The 19,915-nt window shown below is 44.1% G+C and overlaps 1 pseudogene; it reads right to left on the bottom strand.

Annotated features, from left to right (window-relative positions):
* Window positions 1-1,209: 1,209 nt before the first annotated feature.
* Window positions 1,210-7,331, bottom strand: LOC110585324 (annotated as a pseudogene).
* Window positions 7,332-19,915: the final 12,584 nt, after the last annotated feature.

Genomic DNA, 19,915 nt, shown 5'->3' with positions numbered 1-19,915 from the left:
TTCAGCAACAAGAGCCTCAAAAATTTCGTATTCTTTCATTTAACCAGTTATGCTCAAAGATATTTATAATAGTGATAATTGGAAGTGACCGGAGACACTCCAGTGATGGGGAACTGGCTAGGTTATGTTATTTTTTGGGCATTTTCTAGCCAAAATGGCACCTCTGTGTGGCTTAGAAAAGGCTCCTCTCACTCCAGGGAGCTCTTACGCCACGCCTGTCCCACAGCTGGTGCGGGCTGCAGCTTGTACGCTGGATGCCGTGGCTCGGAAAAAACACAGGGCAGCCGTTAAAGCATGTGTGAATAATTTTGAATGACATTAAGGATATGTTCACCGTATGCTATTAATCACATAAAATGTATGACGTGCCAAGAATAGTTTCTGGAATGTAATAAAAGCTATTATTTAATTTAATTTATTTTTATAGAAAACCTAAATTTATTTGTTAAACTATTACGAAGACTAAACAATGATCATCTTAAGTACTCTGAGGACATCATCCCAATTTCACTTGTTGTTGTGGAAACCAACCTAAGAGGTTAACCATTGAAGGCTATAACCTAAGAGGTTATAACAAAACAGACTGGCGAGACGTGGTGGAAGGAGGCAAAGCTATGAGAAGCACTAGTGTTAGTGGTAGTATATGTGGCTGGGATGTTTCTCAAGAGGCTCCCTAAAGATGCCCGAGTATACTTATCTGGGTCCCAAATTAGTAAAAAGACCCTGTGGAGAATGAGCAGAGGCCAGGATTTCTCTGAGATCTCTGTCTTTCTTTTTAAGGGGTCGGGGGATCCTTAGGCTCTAAAGGGGTGTATCTTAGACTCAGCCTCCCTCCTTCCCATCCAGTCTACCTACACCTCCAAGCGCCTGGGCAGTCTCAGCATGTGGGCCTGCTGGGTTACAGAAGATGCGTAGAGTGAAGGTAGGAACTGGAGGTCCCCTGAGAGGGGACGTATACACAGAAAGTTTGGGGTAGATGATAAACTACAGATGCCCTCTTGGTTAAGTTAATTCGTCTTTATTAATAAAGGTCATAGTTTCTTCTGCTCATGACAACTTTTTGTCTCAATATAGTCTGTCTCAAAAAAGAACGGGCTCAGGTAAGTTTTGGAGAAGGAAAAAAACTTTCATCAACATCCACTCCACAGAAGAGGCACCAAGGTCTTTCCTACATTCATGAGTAGAATCCCACAGCAGCATAAATCCTTCTCAGTGATCCCCATCTACATCCTCAACCTGGCCAGCAACTGTTGGTGTAGGGTCTACTCCATGCCATCTTCATAGCCTCTTACTGACTCTTCTGTCCGGACTCCAGCCATGTTATACTGGCTGCTCACAGCCTGAGAAAGCACATTTTGTCATCTCCCCAGTGTGTTAAATGGGATAGTCCTTCTTCATCAGTGTAAAATGTAGGGATGTCTCCCTGCCCTTGTTCAGGTGCTTCCATATCCTATTCTTCTCCATGGTCATCATCTGAATCTTCATCCTCAGGAGCTGGATGCAAAGCCTGGACGTTGCCTCCAGTGTCCATTTATCACTAGGCACAAACCTAAATTCAGCAGTAGCTTCAACATTATCATCACTGTCTTCTTCTTCTGCAACAGATTCTTGTGATTCTTCTCCAAATTCGGCATTCACCATAACATACAAATGCTCTCATGGATAGGCATTTTAGGTCCCTGGACACCACATGCCAACTAATGGTGGGATATTCCAGGGAGAATCCTAATCCAGAACCATCTAACCAAGACAGGCAGCTCCCAGCAATGCCAAGGGCACTGGTGCCCAGGCCCTGGCCGATCACACCACCTTGGTATCTGGCTACGGCCGGAGCCCCTCAGCCAAGCTGGTCTCGGGGAAACTTTGGAGGAAGCTCACAACTGCTTCCCCTCGTCCTGCCCCGGTAAGAGCTATTATTTGAAAGGTAAGTTTTTAAGTGCGTACACAAGCCCAACTTAACAAAGAATAAGTAATATATGCATAGAAAGAAAACTAGAAAAACATTAGAAGGATATATACCCAGATTTTAAGGGTATTACATCAGGTTGATAAGATTATAGGCAACTTTTATTTTTACTTTTTGTGTTTTTCTATACTTTTGATATTTTCAGGTTGGAATATATATTACCTAGGTAATTAGAAAAAAAAGTTAAATTCAAAATAAATCTCATTTATTTTTTTTTTATTTTTTTTAAAGATTTTATTTATTTATTTGACAGAGACAGTTACAGCAAGAGAGGGAACACAAGCAGGGGGGAGTGGGAGAAGGAGAAGCAGGCTTCCCGCTGAGCAGGGAGCCTGATGCGGGGCTCGATCCCAGGACCCTGGGATCATGACCTGAGCCGAAGGCAGACGCTTCGGCTGAGCCACCCAGGCGCCCCCAAAATAAATCTCATTTAAAGGGCCGGGCAGAAGCAGGTCAACAATACAGCTTAGCCAGGAGAAATGTGTTCTTTTGGCTACTTTCATTACTTTGAGTTTTCACATAATAACTTAAGGCTTATGGATGGAGAGAAAAATTAATGGAGAGCAACTGTTTAGAATGATGTTAAGTGTTAGTGATGGAAATGAGCGCATTAGAATGTGGAAATGAGAGGAGTTGTGTGACATGGACCATCCAATGGTGCAGGTTGTAACCTGAGCAAAACTGTCTTCTGACCCAGCCTTGCTCCTCACAGATGTGCGAGGTCTAAATAAAGCTTGGCATGGGGCAGAGAACAGATGGAGAACATGGTGGAAAGCCTCTGTGCCCTCCACCCAGTGATTAAGGGGGGAGATAAGGAGAGAGCAGTCTTTTTGGAGTTCATGCATAAGCCTAAATTGACTTTATAATGTGGCTAGTTCCTTCTTTACATCTGAGTTCCCCATTCTCATAGGGTGTGGGGTGCAAAGTGAGAGTGTTAAATGTGGCATGGTTTCTTTTCCCTTAAGCCACTGGTGTTAATTACTGGTGTTAATGGAGAAGAGAAAGCCAACAGACTGAGTGAAATAATCAGATGTCCGTGTTCTCAAAACTGAGCTTAATAGGGGCGCCTGGGTGGCTCAGTTGGTTGGGCGACTGCCTTCAGCTCAGATCATGATCCTGGAGTTCCGGGATCGAGTCCCACATCGGGCTCCCTGCTCAGCGGGGAGTCTGCTTCTCCCTCTCCCACTCCCCCCTCTCGTGCTCACTCACTCTCTCTCTTTCTCTCTCTCAAATAAATAAATAAAATCTTTAAAAAAAAAAAAAGCAACTGAGCTTAATATTTACCCCTTTCCCTCTCTGTCTCCTTCTCTAATATTTCCCTGCACTGTTTACAACCCTCCAGTGACCCCTCACAGGCCTCAGAACATCTTGGCACAAAAGACCTACTTTTCATTCTAAAATCTTCCCATGTCACCACATCCTCCAACCATACCAAGCTAGCTTTAGTTCTCTTAAACATGGATGGCATGTTATCTCACGTCTCTGGGCACTTACAGACGTACTAATGTTATCAAATACCTGCCGTGTGCTAGGCACTGGGCTAAAGGTATTAGGCTCTGCCTCATGCCAATCGTATTCTTGTCTCTGTTTTACAAATGAGAAATCTGAGTTTCAAAGACACTAAGTAATTTCCCTACAATCACACAGTAAGTGGCAGTGTCAGAATTTGAACCCAGATTTTTAAAAAAACTGCTTTATTGAGCCATGACTGACATACAAAAAGCTGTAGATATTTAGTGTGTACAACTTGATGTGTTTGGAGATAAGTATACACCTGCAAAACTATTATTACTATCAGTACCATAAATTTATCCATCACCTTCAAAAATTTCCTCCTGCCCTTGGAACCCAATTTTGACTCCAGAGCTTGAATTCTTTTTCATAAAAATTCTGGTGAAATAGATACAACACAAAACTTACCATTTTAACCATTTTTAAGTGTATGCTCTGCGGCATTAGGTCTGTTTACATTTTTGTGCAACTGTCATCACCATCCATTTCCAGAACTTTTCGTCTTACCCACCTGAAACTCTGTTCCCGTTAAACACGAACTCCCCAGTTCTCCCTCCTCCCAGCCCCTGGAAACCACCCTTCTACTTTCTGTCTATGAATTGGGCCACTCTAGGTACCTCAAGTAAGTGGAATCATACAATATTTGTCTTTTTTGGTGATCGGCTTATTTAATTTAGCATAATGTCTTCAAAGTTCATCCATGCTATAGCATGTGTCAGAATTTCTTTCCTTTTTAAGGCTGATTACTATCCCGTTGTGTGTATACATCACATTTTGTTTATCTGCTGATTACTATCCCGTTGTGTGTATACATCACATTTTGTTTATCCAGCAGTAGACTCTTAGGTTGCTTCCACTGGCTCTTGATTGCTGTGAACACGGACGTACAAATATCTGTTTGAGTTCCTGCTTGCACTTCTTTTGAGTATTTACACAGAAGTGAAATTGCTGGCTTATCTGGTAATTCCGTGTTTCATGACATGGACAGGGTTGAAGATTGTAGGCCAGTCATTTTGTAGACTCTCCCTCAATTTGGTTAGACTCAGGCAATGGCTTGGGCTAGAAGGTCACAGATACTGTGTTTTATTGCATCACACCCTACCCGGTGGCACACGACGTCTACTTGGTTACTGGTATTTTTAACTTTGATCACTGATGATGCTGGGGCCCGCCAGGTGTCTCTACTATAAAGTCTTTTTGTGATTCATAAGTATCTTGTGAGGAGATACTTTGAAACTATGTAAATACCTCTTTCCGCATAAGCCTCTCACCCACTAGAGTTTGGCATCCATTGATGTTTCCTGATGAATAGATTACTATGATGGTTACCAAATGGCGATTTTCTAATACCATCATTTCTCCTGCATTTATTACTTATCTTTCTGCTGTAAAGAAGAGCTTTCTCTTCTCATTTATTTATGCTTCAGTTTCTATCAGTCTGGATTTATGGGGTACTACTCTATCCAAGTGGTTCCAATCTGTTACAATCATTATTTATTTAAATGCTCACGACTTCTCAGACTCAGTGGAAGCCACTTCAAATTGGTTCTTCTGTCCTCTTGACATTTCTTCATCACTGGGCACTTCCATACTTCATGACACAAAAAGATGGTTCCAGGCTCATCTTATTTTCCCTCTAGATTCGGTGATTTGAAGACAGCATATTTATTTATGGAAATAGGGCTACTCCTAAATGTTTGGAATGCAAAAACAGCGCGAGACAGCCTGCTTCGTGTGCACCCACCTTCTAGCTATGCAGCTTTCAGATACCACTGCGGTTGGTTCCCGGATTCATTAGGCGTCAACTCCAACATAAGACGTGTGTGTTTTATAGCCAATTAAATGTTAGCTGGAAACCTGGCCTCCCCAGGGAGCCCCAAGAGGGGCTAGCTCTGATGGGTGAGGCAGGATTGCTGGGTTTCCTTCTCCCAGATACTCCAGGGCCTGCCAGCACGGGAGCTCTGTTCGGAGGGAAAAGTCTTTACATATTTCTTCTTAATGGTAATAGAAGTGAAACTATTGTTGTAAAGAGACACTGGGTTTAGACTGCGCCATATGGCGCTGAGAGGCGTTCATCAGTACAGCTTGCAATGGCTGAACTCAAAATAGCCCATATTTCCGCCTTGATGGAGAATTAGCCCTTGACTGCCAGGAAACACTCATTGTAGCAGCGCTTCAGCCATGTAATCTAAAATAATTACTAATTAAATGAGAATAAAATAGAGTCCATAATAACAATAATAATCACTGTAGCATTGGCCATCATCCAAGTTACTGTTTGGTGGAGCGTTACCTCGGGGAAGACGGCTTGCCAAAGTGGGGAAGACCTGTGTGGGAGCCGAGGTTTTCTCACTGCCACCGAGGTGAGGGTTCAGGACTGCTCTGGGGGTCTTGACAAAGGCAGACCCACGTTCACATTCCATCTGTATGGCCGATGTCATGTTGTTTCAAGGCATTTCTTCACTAATACAGCAGGCAGCGTGCCTGGAAAACTCAGGAAGAGGAACAGCTGGGCGGCACTTGTCAGCGAATTTGTATCATCTTAGAAAATAACTCAAGCAGGTACCTTGTCTTCGACAGGCGACAAGCTTAAATCTTTATCCCCTTCCCAGGAAAAGCCAGGCCCTTTCGCCAGAGGGCCTTTGGGTGTGTCTGTCCAACACCTAGTGGTTGGAAGCAAGTATGTGAGTTGGCTAGGTGGGGTGGGTTTCAGATCAGGTGCACAGGCCTGCCCGACTCTCTATGAAAGTAAAACGTGGAGGCTGTGTGGGTCAGAGGCAGGCTTTCTGCTTCCTACTGTTTGCATGACCTAAAAGAACCTGCATTCCTTTACTTATTGGTTCACCCAACAAGTGAGTACCTACTGTGTGCCAGACATCATACTGAGTGGCTGGGAATACGGTTCAAGACACACATGGGTGCTGCCCTCAGGGATCTCACAGTCCCCCAGGTGGGGAGGATTATACAAATATAGAAGTGTAAAAAGGGCCATGGGGACAAAGAAGAAAGGGCATGGGAGGAGAGCAGGGGGCTCTTTGCAATGTGACATCTGTGAGGGACCCTTGAGGGAATGCCGTTTATGATGAGGCCTGAAGTCACAGGAGTGTTTGGCCAGGCAAACAATGAGGGGAGAATGTTCCCGGCCAACGGGGGCCATGGACAAAGGCCCTGCGTGATGATGGACCCTCGTGAGTTTGAGGAGCTAGTGGAGATGTGTACAGAGAGACACAGAAGTACTGAGTGAGGGAGACCTCGGCGGGGGGGTCCCCCAGCTTCAGGGCTTTGGTAGGCTTGGGGAGGAGCCCCGATTTGGTTCTCAGTGGCAGCGGGAGCTTTGGGGGTGAGCGGCGACAGAACCTGGTGTCTGTCTGTAAAAGCTCAGTGTGGTTGCTGGTGGAGAACGGCCTGGAGGGGGCGGGGCCTGGGCTGATCCCAGAGACTGGGTAGGAGGTCAGTAGAGAATCCAGGGAAGAGAGGACAGTCACTCAGGGAGATGGCAGGACATGGCAGCAAGTGGACTGATGGGGCTTTCATTTAGGCAGTAGACTCCACTGGGGGTGACCAGGGCTTGGGGAGGTATCAGGGTTGGTTCTTGCGTCTCTGGCTTGAGCGACTGGATAAATGGATGTGCTGTATGCCCAGGTGGGAACTATCCAAGGACAACTTTATCTGAGGGTTAAAATATCGTTTATCTTTATTGTGGCAAAATATACGTAACAAAATTTACCATCCTAACCACTTTTAAATGTACACTTCTGTGGCATTCATTCACATTGTGCCACCATCACCACCATCCATCTCAGAACTTTTTCAACTTACCCCTGAAACTGTACCCATTACACACAAACTCCATGTTCCCCTCCCCATGACTCCTGGCTGCCACCATTCCTCTCTATTTCTGTGAATTCGACTGTTCTAGGAACCTCAGATAATCATACAATATTTGTCCTTTTGGGACTGGCTTACGTCACTCTGCACACCGTCTTCAAGGTTCATCCGTGCTATAACATGTGTCAGAATTTTCTCTCTAAGGCTGAATAATTCTGTTTTATGTATATACCACATTTTATTTATTTATTCACCCGCTGATGGATATTTGAGTTGCTTCTTCCTTTTGGCTATTGTGAACATTGCTGCTATGAACAGGAGTGTACAAAATCTGTTCCAGTCCCTGCTTTCACTTCTTTTGGGCTTATACCCAGAAGTGGAATTGGTGGATCATATGGTAATTTTATATTTAATATTTTGAGAAACCACCAAACTGTTTTCTACAGTGGCTACAGCACCATTTTACATTCTCACCCAGTGTGCAAGAGTTCCAGTTTCTCCACATCCTCGCCAACACTTGTTTTTTATTTATTTATTTCTTGGATAATTGCTATTGTAATGGGTGTGAAGTGGTATCTCATTGTGGAAAAACACTCAGATTTTTAGATGAGAGATATTCACATGGTGCTGTCAAGTGAATGGTTGGCAATACCAGGTAGGATTTCCAAAGAGCGGTCTTCTGGCCCACAGATCACTTCAAATTCTGTTGATCATGCTGTGCAGTGGGCTCTTGTGAATGCCTCATCATTGTGCAGCATCCATGTTTGTTGTTAAGGTGTCCTCTCTCTGCCAGTGTGCCTGCTATATGAGGATGGGAGCATCTGGGCATTTGGATTCACTTCTGGTGAACGAATGACATTTTGTACTGGTTCACCCCTTTGTTATCCGTATTGCGGCTCCAGGGGAAATTAACCAAGAATAATTAACTATGAGCTGCAAATAAAAGCGGCAGAAAGCTTCAGAAAGGGAATTTATCACCATGGTCTTGGGAGGTATATCTAGCTGAAATCAAATAGACTTGATGATCTTTTGCAGTGAATGGCAGGCATTTTTGTTTGTTTTTCTTTTGTTTTGTAACAAAGAAAATGCAGCTTTAAAGTGTTTTTCAATTTCTCTCTCAGCTTCCTTTCATTCTCTGATTTCTTTACTCTTAATGGGATAACGTAAACCATTTTTCTTTCATCTGTTATTCATCAAAGCTGTCGATTTACCCTGAACAGAATGAAGGCAAGGATGTTATTAAAATAAAACAACTTCCAATTGAGCTGCTAATAAATGAGCTGCTAATAAATGCTGAAATGCATCCACATTTCTCCTATTGATTATATCCTGCTGACAAAAGCAAACACAAGCATGTACCACATGCTGCCCGTGGAAATGAAAGATTTAATTAGATGAAAACCGAATGAGCTGGAAGATCTACTGCACTCGGCTATCAAACAATTGTTATTCATAATTGGCTGTTTGAAATGTCCCTGCTTCTTGAGCTTTTTTCCCTTAAAAAAATTCCCTACCATGCAGTAAGATGAACATGGTCGTTAGTAAATTTTCCCCTGTGCATTCTACAAGCTCAAGGTTGTGGGCTAGAATGAGCTCTGTCAGGCCATAAATCAGGTATAATAGAACATCTTGAAATTGAGAATTAGCAGGCGAGAGCAGAGAGACGGCATGTCTTCTCCATTTCAGGCCCATCTTCAAATACTGCAGGTGGGAACAGAGGTGTTGGTGGGGAGGGTGTAAGAAGAGGTCCATAAACTCAGAGAGTGGGATTCTTTTGAACTCACTAGCTCTGTAAGTGTGCCCATGTAAAGTTTGATGTCTGGTAAATGCACTGCTGTTTAGTGATGGCAATATATTAAAAAGTTGGTATTCACTTTGCCAGGAATGTTTCAAGCACCTATCAAGTGGCCTGCTTTTTAAGATAGTGAGGAAAAGAAAAATGGACAGAAATCCCTGCTTGTGGCAGCCACGTGGCAGTTAGCCTATGCAGATTTTCCTTCTTGGAACCCTGAGGCTTAATTTCCTCATTCCGCACAATGGGGATTTTTTTTTTTTTTTAGATTTTATTTATTTATTTGACAGAGAGAGACACAGCAAGAGAGGGAACACAAGCAGGGGGAGTGGGAGAGGAGAAGCAGGCTTCCCGCTGAGCAGGGAGCCCGATGCGGGGCTCGATCCCAGGACCCTGGGATCATGACCTGAGCCACCCAGGCACCTGCACAATGGGGATATTAATTGTACCTATCTCATCGATTTGTTATGGGGATTAAGTGAGACAATGTGGGCAAAGCTTTTAGCACCGTGACTGGGCACATGGTCTGCACTAAATGAATGTCAGCTATTAGCAATAAGAATTCACTTTCCACATGTACAAGGCCCTGAAGGGAAGACATCATTTCTTCTATTTTCCATAGCATCTTTTTTTTTTAATTTAAAATCAATTTAATTAACATATAGAGTATTATTAGTTTCAGAGGTGGAGTTTAGTGATTCATTAATTGCATATAACACCCAGTGCTCATTACATCACGTGCCCTCCTTAATGCCCATCACCCAGTTACCCCATCCCACCATCTCCGTCCCCTCCAGCAACCCTCAGTTTGTTTCCTATAGTTAAGAGTCTCTTATGGTTTGTCTCCTTCTCTGATTTCATCTTATTTTATTTTTCCTTCTGTTCCCTTAAGGTCCTCTGTTTCATTTCTTAATTCCACATATGAGTGAAATCATGGAGTATTTGTCTTTCTCTGACTGACTTATTTTTGTGTAGCATAATACCCTCTAGTCCCATCCACATTGTTGCAAATGGTAAAATTTCATTCTTTTTGATGGCTGAGTAATATTCCTGTGTGTGTGTGTGTATGTGTGTGTGTATACACACACACATATACAACATCTTTATCCATTCATCTGTTGATGGACATCTGAGCTCTTTCCATAGTTTGGCTATTGTGGACATTGCTGCTATAAACATTGGGGTGCAGGTGCCCCTTCAGATCACTATGTTTGTATCCTTTGGATAAATACCTAGTAGTGCAATTGCTGGGTTGTAGGGTAGTTCTCAGGAAAACTTTATCTGAAATAAATGAAGTGTCAATCTCTCAGTCTTGAGGTTCTTACAGATTCGGAAGGGAGTTGATAACCTTTCAACAAAATGAGTATTTAACATCTTAAGTCATTTAAAAAATAGTTTTTCTGACTACAAAGTTTTTCTGATTACAAAAGAAGTAACAGCTGATCTTTGACAGTAGCAGTGAGGGTCATGGTTAAGAGGGCAGGTAGCAGAGCCAGATTGTCTGGGTGCACGTTCCTGCTCCCCCACCAATTGTATGAAGATCGGATGAGTTAAGACACATAAAAACACTTGCAACTGGGGCTAGCACATATTATGTGCTCAATAAGTTCTAACTAGTATTTAATAAAATACAGTAAAAATCAACTAAAAGATCCCTTATCCTCATGACCCTGAGATAACTGCTAATAAATACTGAAAGTGTGCTATGTGATTAACACAGCGCACACATCGTGGGGCATTTACTAATATCAGCGTGTGCACTGAACTCTTATTGCCACCAGACTCTGCACTTGGTGCTTTGCATGTGTTACCTCATTTAAGTCACACAACGGTCCTATGTGGTGGGCAATATTATTATCCCCTTTTTTGAGATGAGAAAACAAGCTCAGTTAGCCCAAGGTCATAGAAGTGGTAAATGATGGAGCTAAGACTCCATTGCAGGTCTCTGGTTGCAAGTGAAACATTTTTTTTTTTTTTTAAGATTTTGTTTATTTGACACAGAGAAAGAGAGTGAGAGAGGAGAACACAAGGGGAGCGGGAGAGGGAGAAGCAGGCTTCCCGCCGAGCAGGGAGCCCGATGTGGGGCTCAATCCCAGGACCCTGGGATCATGACCCGAGCCGAAGGCAGACGCTTAACGACTGAGCCACCCAGGCACCCCGCAAGTGAAACTTTTTGCTGTCCTACCTTGAGAAGCCCAATATTGCGTGGACACAGGGCAGCCCATCTGAACGAGAGAAGCATGACCTAAGTCAAGTGGGAGAGTTGGTGGAGGACGGGAAGACACGCATTTGACCATTTGCTCCATGCTATAACTGTAATTCTTCTAACGAGGCCTCTGACTCTTTTTTTTTTTTTAAGATTTTTATTTATTTATTTGAGAGAGAGAGAGAGAACATGAGCAGGAGGGGAGAGGCAGAGGAAGAGAGAAAGAGAGAGAGAAAGCAGCAGACTCTTCCTGGAGCAGGAAGTCCAGATGCAGGGCTCGATCCCAGGACTTGGAGATCACGACTTGAGCCAAAGGCAGACGCTTAACAACCTGAGCCCCGCTCTGACTCTTTTTCAACACAGTGATGTGGACATCAGAGCAAAGCTGGCTCATGAGATGGAACCCTTCTGCATCCCCAGCACAATGCTGCATATTAAACTGGGGCTCAAGGGACCCAGATGGGGTTTTCCAAGAAGACTTTATTAAGCTCCTACCTGTTTGGGCCTGATTCTTGGTGTCATATTGTGCTGAGTTTATGCTACGCTAGAATCTCAGGCTAGATATTTTTTTCTTTAATATCTGGCCCCCTGTAGTCACCACTTCCGTATAAAAACACTGCGGTGTGTTAGTTCTTGTTTCTCAAGTGTAATTTGGCGTCAAGTTGAACAGATAAACAATGTCAATGAGAATATCTCTTGCAGACACTGACAGGACTTATCTGTCTAGAAATGAAGAGATAAAGGATGCATAAATGTTTAATTTTTCTTTGCATGTTAATGTAACCACTGAACTCTCTTGGTCCCCGAACAAATTAATCATCACAAAATGAGAGTAAATGACACATGATCTATATTGAGCTGTTGTCTGTTGGATCAGCCATCCCTCGGCATGGTATCATGGAAGAGGCTGGCCTCTGAAGCGGAGTGGCATGACCAGCTGTGATGGATCTCAGCATATTTGAAGTCTCCTTGGAATGGGGCACCCGGTGGCTCAGTCAGTTAAGCATCTGACTCTTGATTTTGGTTCAGGTCATGATCTCAGGGTCCTAGGATTGAGCCCTGTGTCAGGCTCTCCACTCAGTAGGGAGTCTGCTTCTCCCTCTGCTCACTCTCTCTGTCTCAAATAAATAAATCTTAAAAAAAAAAAAAAGAAGTCTCCTTGGAAAGCTCAGAGCACTGATCTTCTAGCTTGAGGTTGGTTCTTGGCATGTTTGTGGAGTGAAGGTTCAATCTCCCTTGTAGAGGAGGTCCAGAGCTGGACTCCAAAGTCCTGATGTTAAGGCTAGCTTCTCCAGTCCCAAGCAGTGTGACTTTTATAAGTCACAACCTCCCTGAGCTTTATGTGGTTCATGTGCAAAATAAGGTTGTCGTTAATAACTATATATGCACATATATAGTTGTATATATATATACTTTTTATTTTTAATTGTGGTAAAATACACATAACATGAAATTTACCATCTTGCCCATTTTGAAATGCACAGTTCAGGAGGCTAATAAACTATATTTGAAGGTAATTATAACACCACCAATCTTGCCACCACTTGCCCAGTAGAACTGTTGTGCAGAGCAAAGTACAAACAAGAATGAGAAGATGCTTGCTAAAGTAAGCTGTGCTTTGCAGGCCTCAGTTGGTACTGTCCACATGACCCTACCCCCTCTCTGGGTCCCTTTCCCCACCAGGAGCTTGAACTTCAGATTGCTTTAGTGCTAACATTCTGCAGAAACACTACTTCTACCCGGCAGAGGTTCCTAAGTCAACAGGGAGGCAAGCCTTACGCTAAGAGGCCGAGTTTTCTCTAGTGAAGCATCAGCATCAGCATCATTGTGCACATGGAGGTTTTGTCAGTTTTCCGGTCACCCTTTGGAAGGAAGCCACTGGTAAAATCTGTCTGACTTGTTGGTGACCCTGATATATCTCTATCTGTGTCTGCGTCCGTATCTGTAACCATATCTATACCCATATCTATCTTCTATTTGTTTATTTATTCAAAAATGTTTATCTAGCATCTTCCTCACTGCTGAGCACTGTTTGAGGTGCTGGGGATACAGCAGTGAGCACGAGACAGATCTTGCGCCTTCAGGGAGCTTACCTTTCAGTGGGCTCGGCAGACAATAAACCTGGAGGTATATAAGAACGAGTTAGAAGTGATAGATGTCATAGAGGAAAACCAGGCCAGGCCAGGAGCTGGAGGGTGACAGGGGATTGGTCAGTGAAGGCCTCCCCAGAGGTGACACTGCAGCCGCGCCGAATGAGGGAGAGGACCAGCCACGGGAACGTGCGGGGGAGCGCGCTCTGGGCAGTGGAGGGAAGAACTTCCAGAGGCCATGGAGGCTCCTCCCTGCCCTGGGCCTCTGTGACCGTGGCTGAGCCAGGGGAGCCCCAGTGCAGAAGGACCTTGGGTTCCTTCTCTTCTCCCTGGGTTTCCAGAGATGACCCCATTTGGAGAGCTCAGAGCGACGTGATACGGAACTCTGAAGCATCCCCCTCAGAGGCCAAGAGAGCACCCCACCTCTGCTGCAGCTGAATTCCTGCAGCCCCACCCTGGGAGGGCATCAGGAGCTGCCAGGGAAGGACACAGATGCCACACTCCTGCCAAACATGGCTTGAAATTTGGGGCAACTCGGTTAGTGAGGACAAGAGGAAATAAACATGGATTGAGGCTCTCTGATGTATCTGACACCTAAATTACCAAAACTCATTTATAATTTTGCGTTTGTTCGGATATTGGTTTAGCTGCTTTAATGGGGAACAAACTAACAGAGTCTTTAGTGAGGTGAAAGGTAGTTTTCCTGCCATCTACAAATCTGAGCTAGTCGGAGGACCTGGGGAGTAGAAGGGCCCTGTTCCACCACATGCGTCTGGGGCTGGCTCCTTCCATTCTCTGGCTCCGCCGCGTCCTAGAGTGCTACCCTGGGCCATGGGGTCACAGGTGACTCACACCGCCCCTTAGAATGGTGTTCCTACCTGTGGGAAGGGGACTGGTAAGTGAGGACATGACCTTGGGGTTGTAGACATTACTTTGCCTTATGTTTCCATAGGCCATAGCGTTGCGATGTAGCAAACAAAAACAGGACACACAGTTAAATTTGAATTTCAGATAAACCATTGTCAGAACTCAGAAGGAAAAAAAAAACCAGAAGTAAAATGAATCAGCCACTGAAGTAGTAATTAGTAAAAGTTTATTGTGCACCCACCAAAAAGACAGTTTGCAAACCAGGAGCACTGAAACCAAAATGTAGAATGAAGCGGACATGTCTAGGGTCAGAAAACAGCTTATGTTGTGCAGGGCTGGGACTATTCTTCACAGTGATCGGTTTCAATGGGAGAATTTTCCTAAATGACAGAAAATTGGTTAGTGGTTACCTCATATCCATTTTGGGGAACAATTTAAGTTTTGCTTATGATTTTCAGAGGCATGAGCAAGAAATGACCCAGGTCAAGTTAGCCCCGCTTTCTTGCAAAATAAGCTAAATAAAGCTTTGCTTGTGTGACTGGTTTTGTTCAGGGAATTTTCAAGTTGGGTCTCTCTCTGCGTTTGATTTTAACACAACTGTTAACTTCTTTTTTTTTTTTTAATAGGGCATACCTACACTAAAACAATGATTGGACTTTCAAAAACTGTAATTTAATTTTTGTTTTAATTTCAGTACCGTTAACATAGTTCTATTAGTTTCAGGTGTACAATATAGTGATTCAATTCCATATATTACTCAGGGCTCATCATAAGTGTACTCTTAATCCCCATCACCTATTTTACCCATCCTCTCCCCCTAAGCCCCCCCCGCCCAACCCTGCCTCTGGTAACCATCAGTTTGTTCTCTGCAGTTAAGAGTCTGTTTCTTGGTTTGTCTCTTTTTTTTTTACTTTGTTCATTTGTTTTATTTCTTAAATTCCACAAAGGAGTGAAATCATATGATATTTGTCTTTCTCTGACTCACTTATTTCACTTAGCATTGTACTCTCTAGCTCCAGCCATGTCATTGCAAATGGCAAGATTTCATTTCATTCTTTTTCACTGCTAAGTAATATTCTAGTATGCATATATATACATATATATATGACACATACATATATACATGACACATCTTTTTTTTTGAAGATTTTATTTATTTGAGAGAGAGAGAGCGGGAGAGTGAGAGCATGAACAGGGGGAGGGGCAGAGGGAGAAGCAGACTCCCCACTGAGCAGGGAGCCCCATGTGGGGCTTGATCCCAGGACCCTGAGATCATGACCCGAGCTGAAGGCAGACACTCAACTGGCTGAGCCACCCAGGCACCCCTATGACACATCTTCTTTATTCATTCATCTATTGATAGATACTTGCACATCTTGCATATTTTGGCTATTGCAAATAATGCTGTACAATTGTTGAACTTTTAATTTGGGAAATACTTATATCAAAAAATTATTGGTTGGGGCGCCTGGGTGGCTCAGTCGTTAAGTGTCTGCCTTCAGCTTGGATCATGATCCCAGGGTCCTGGGATCGAGCCCCGCATCGGGCTCCCTGCTCGGCGGGAAGCCTGCTTCTCCCTCTCCCACTCCCCCGGCTTGTGTTCCCTCTCTCGCTGTGTCTCTCTCTGTCAAATAAATAAATAAAATCTTTTAATAAAATAAAATAAATAAATTGTTATTGTCTGCCTTCTACACTAAAATATCTCTGACAGCAGGAGCCTTATCTATCTCTTTTATCCAATTCTTGTCATACAGTAGGTGCTTAATAAATATTGGTAGGATGAATAAATGAATGAATGAGGCCATATAAGTTTTGGCAAAGACTGCTAGTTGTCCCCAGTATCCATTCTCCCCTTCTTCCTTTCAGTAATTAAAACCCCAGGTTGTAGTTGGACACAATACTGCCCACCTAAAGATGAGGTTTTCCAGACTCTCTTGAAGCTAGATGTGTCTATACGACTAGGTTCTGAACAATTAACGTTGCCATAAAAAATGCAGGATGCCCAGTTAAATTTGAATGTCAGATAAACAACCAATAATTTTTTTAAAGATTTTATTTATTTATTTGACAGAGAGAGACACAGCGAGAGAGGGAACACAAGCAGGGGGAGTGGCATAGGGAGAAGCAGGCTTCCCACTGAGCAGGGAGCCCGATGCGGGGCTCAATCCCAGGACCCTGGGATCATGACCTGAGCCGAAGGCAGACGCTTAACGACTGAGCCACCCAGGCGCCCTGACAATAACAATTTAAACACATGTAGAATTTCAAGTAGTAATAAACATTATGGAGAAAAATGAGGCAAGTGAAGTCCTAGAATGTGATAGGAAAGCTGCTGTTTTTCTCTTTTCTTTTTTTAAAATATATCTATATCTATATCTATTTTTCAAATGGGAAGGGTAAAGGAAGCTTCTCTGGAGAAAGGACATTTGAGTGGAGACCTGGATAAAGTGAGGGAGGAAGCGTGTGAAGCTCTGGGGAAGAGCACGTTGGCCAGAGGGACCAACTAGCACAAAGACACTAATGACCTCGGCATGTTTCAGGAACTAGAAGGCCCATGTAGCGCCATGGAGGGATCAAGGGGGAGAGTGTAGGGGCAGCAGGCAGGGGAGGGCCTTGAAGGCCACGACGAATAATTTTTTAAATTCTAGGAATGTTGAGATGCCACTGGAGGGTTTTGAGCACAACAGTTATGGTATTTCATTTATATTTTAAAAAGATCACTGTCTGCTGGGCTGACAAGGTGGCTCTAGGGGACAAGGGTGGGAAAAAGGGGAGGAGTTAGGTGCCTGTTGCTGGGGACTGAGCTTGACAGGGCTGGAGGGTGAAAGGACGCAGAAGTGGTGGGATTCAAGATGTACAGGTACTAATATCACCCTCATCATACAGAACCTGGGCTGGAATCCAGGTCTGTGTAACCTGACTGCTCTGCAGGGAGGAGGTGTGGGGAGCAGCTCCCAGGAGGAAGGTCTTGCAGCTTTGGGAGATGGCCAGAACCATTCAGCCCTTGGTTCTGACTGTGCAGCAGGAGCAGGAGGGTGGAGGGTCGAGGCTGACTAGGGCCACATCCCCCCTGCCCCCTGCATTCTTCTCAAGTGTTGATTCTGCCCGAGACGCCACATCTAAGACAGTCTTATTGCTTTTGGCATCTCTAGAATTAAAGCTTGTCTCCTCCTCCATGAAAAGAATAAAAAGAGTACCTGCTCTTGGAAGTTGGCAGCTCTCAGCTGTACCACCCACAGCAATGTAAACTCTACAAGGAGGGAAGTGACTGTTTTACTCTTTGTGATCCTCGGGCCCCTGGGTTGTAGAGGAAAGAGGCTTTGGAAACAGCCACATCTGGTCCTGAATCTCATTTACCAGCTGAGCCTTGGTTTTTTGCATCTGCAAAGTGGGATCATAACACAGCTGCTCCACATAATTGCCAAGAGCGTTAGAAGAGAAAATGTGCCTGAAACTAGTAGCATCCAATAAATGTGATTCATTTTATGATTTTGTGATCATTTTGGCTCCAGCTTGCTCTAAGCGCTGTTCTTTATCTTTCCGCCAGTTCCCTTACTGACCCTAATCTTTTCGTTATTGCACACCCCCTTCCCTTGCTTGCTTCTGTCATGATGTCTAGAGCCACACATAATGTGGCCTTATTGGAAAATGGAATAAAAAGTAGTGGAAACGTGCCAGGAAGGGGGTGGGGGAGAGTCAGGAAACATGGAAGGCCCTTCCATTAACCTGTTCTCTAGAACTGGAATATGAAATATTTATTTAAGTCCTGCGAAAGACATTTCGAACTTGATGTTCTCGCTCAGTTCCAGAAGCACACTGCCGACAAGAAACAAATTAGATAGGTGAGTTCTTTCCCCAGTGTCGTCAAGGTGTGTGTTGTTGGTGGAGCTGGTCTTTCCCTGTGGGTCAGTTAGGCTCTTCCTGAAGCATAAATTTGGATGGAAATGATACCGCACCCGATAAGGCTGTAGGAGCCTGGTGTCGGATTTGGGAAAGGTATTTGAAGTCCTGTGTCTTTGAATCATGTGTAAACACACCATGTGGTGCCTCTGGGGTTGCTCTTGGGGCAGGGAGGGGACAGGAAGCGGATCTTGATCAAATGCAGATCAGCTGGCCAGAGTGATTGGTTACCTGGATGAAAAGACTAGCAGAGCTGTGGACTCATAGTGGGAAGAGCCCTTAGAAACCTGGAGGAATTGTTCTTTCTTCAGCTAAGGATACTAAAGCCCAGAGAGGGGTGCCTATTTGCTCAAAGTCACACAACTTTGCCCGAAAGTAAAGCATGGAAGAACTTCGATAGGCTTTGGGATCAGAAAAGGTGAGTTCAAATCCTGCATCTATCATTATGTTCCTTGGGTAAGTTACTTAACTTTCTTTTTAAAAAAAAAAAAAAATTTTTTTTAAGATTTTATTTATTTATTTGACAGAGAGAGACATAGTGAGAGAGAGAGAGCACAAGCAGGGGGAGTGGGAGAGGGAGAAGCAGGCTTCCCGCTGAGCAGGGAGCCTGATGTGGGGCTCGATCCCAGGACCCTGGGATCATGACCTGAGCCGAAGGCAGACGCTTAACGACTGAGCCACCCAGGTGCCCCATTACTTAACTTCCTAAAGCTTCAGTTTGCTCACTTGTGAGATGGGGCTGATAGTTGTTCTTACTTCACAGGGTGAATATGAGGATTAACAAGAAAATCCATGTAAAATAGCATAATGCTTGGCACTTAGTTAAGTACTCAGTAAATATTTTGTCATGTTGATGATAATACATTTTTGGAGCCCCGGGAACTGATAATAGGAAGATCTTTTTGTTGCTAACATGCCACAGGGCTCTGGTTTGGTCCTTATGAGAGAGTGTGGCGGGTTGACTTGTTTTACCCCAAAAGAACCCTTCAAGTAACTCCCCGTACCTGTGAATTTGGAAATAGGGTTTTTGCAGATGTCATCGAGTTAAAATGCAGTCATACCGGATTAATGTAAGCCCTAATCCAATGCCTGGTGTCCTTACACAAAGAGGGAAATTTGTACACAGACACATGGTGGGGGAATGCCACGTGAAGACAGAGGCAGAAGTTGCAGTGATGCTACCATGAACCAAGCAATGTCAAGGGTTCCTGTCAACGCCCAGTAGCTAGAAGACACCAAGAAGGATTCTTCCCTAGAGACTCTGAAGGGAGCATGGTCCTGGCAACGCCTTGATTTTGGACTTCTAGCCTCCAGAACTCTGAGACGATCAGTTTGTGTTGTTTGAGGCCACGAGTTTGTGGTAATCTGTTATGGCAGCCCTAGGACACTAATACAGAGAGTATCAGTTGGAGGCGGGGAAGTGGGGAGAGTTCTGGGCTCCCATTTTAGCATCTATGATTAGGATTGGTAGCTATAGATCCTTATTTATGGATAGAGCCTCTGAAGAATATCCTTCCAAATAAGCCTTGATATTTGCCTAGTGACTTAGTGATGCTAGAGGGGTGTGTGTGTGTGTGTGTGTGTGTGTGTATCTGTGTATGCGCGCACGTGTGTGTTTGCTGTTTGGGTGGTAAACACAAGTACTATGATTAACGAGAGCCAGGAGACTTCACGATCATGAGTGAATATTCAGGATCACGGAATGCCAGGAGCACACTGGGAAAAGACAGGAGGGGTCACGGTAGGACAGAAGG

The sequence above is a fragment of the Neomonachus schauinslandi genome, chromosome 7 (assembly GCF_002201575.2).
Source record: "Neomonachus schauinslandi chromosome 7, ASM220157v2, whole genome shotgun sequence".
Lineage (NCBI taxonomy): Eukaryota > Metazoa > Chordata > Mammalia > Carnivora > Phocidae > Neomonachus > Neomonachus schauinslandi.
This window is presented reverse-complemented; position numbering and strand designations above follow the sequence as displayed.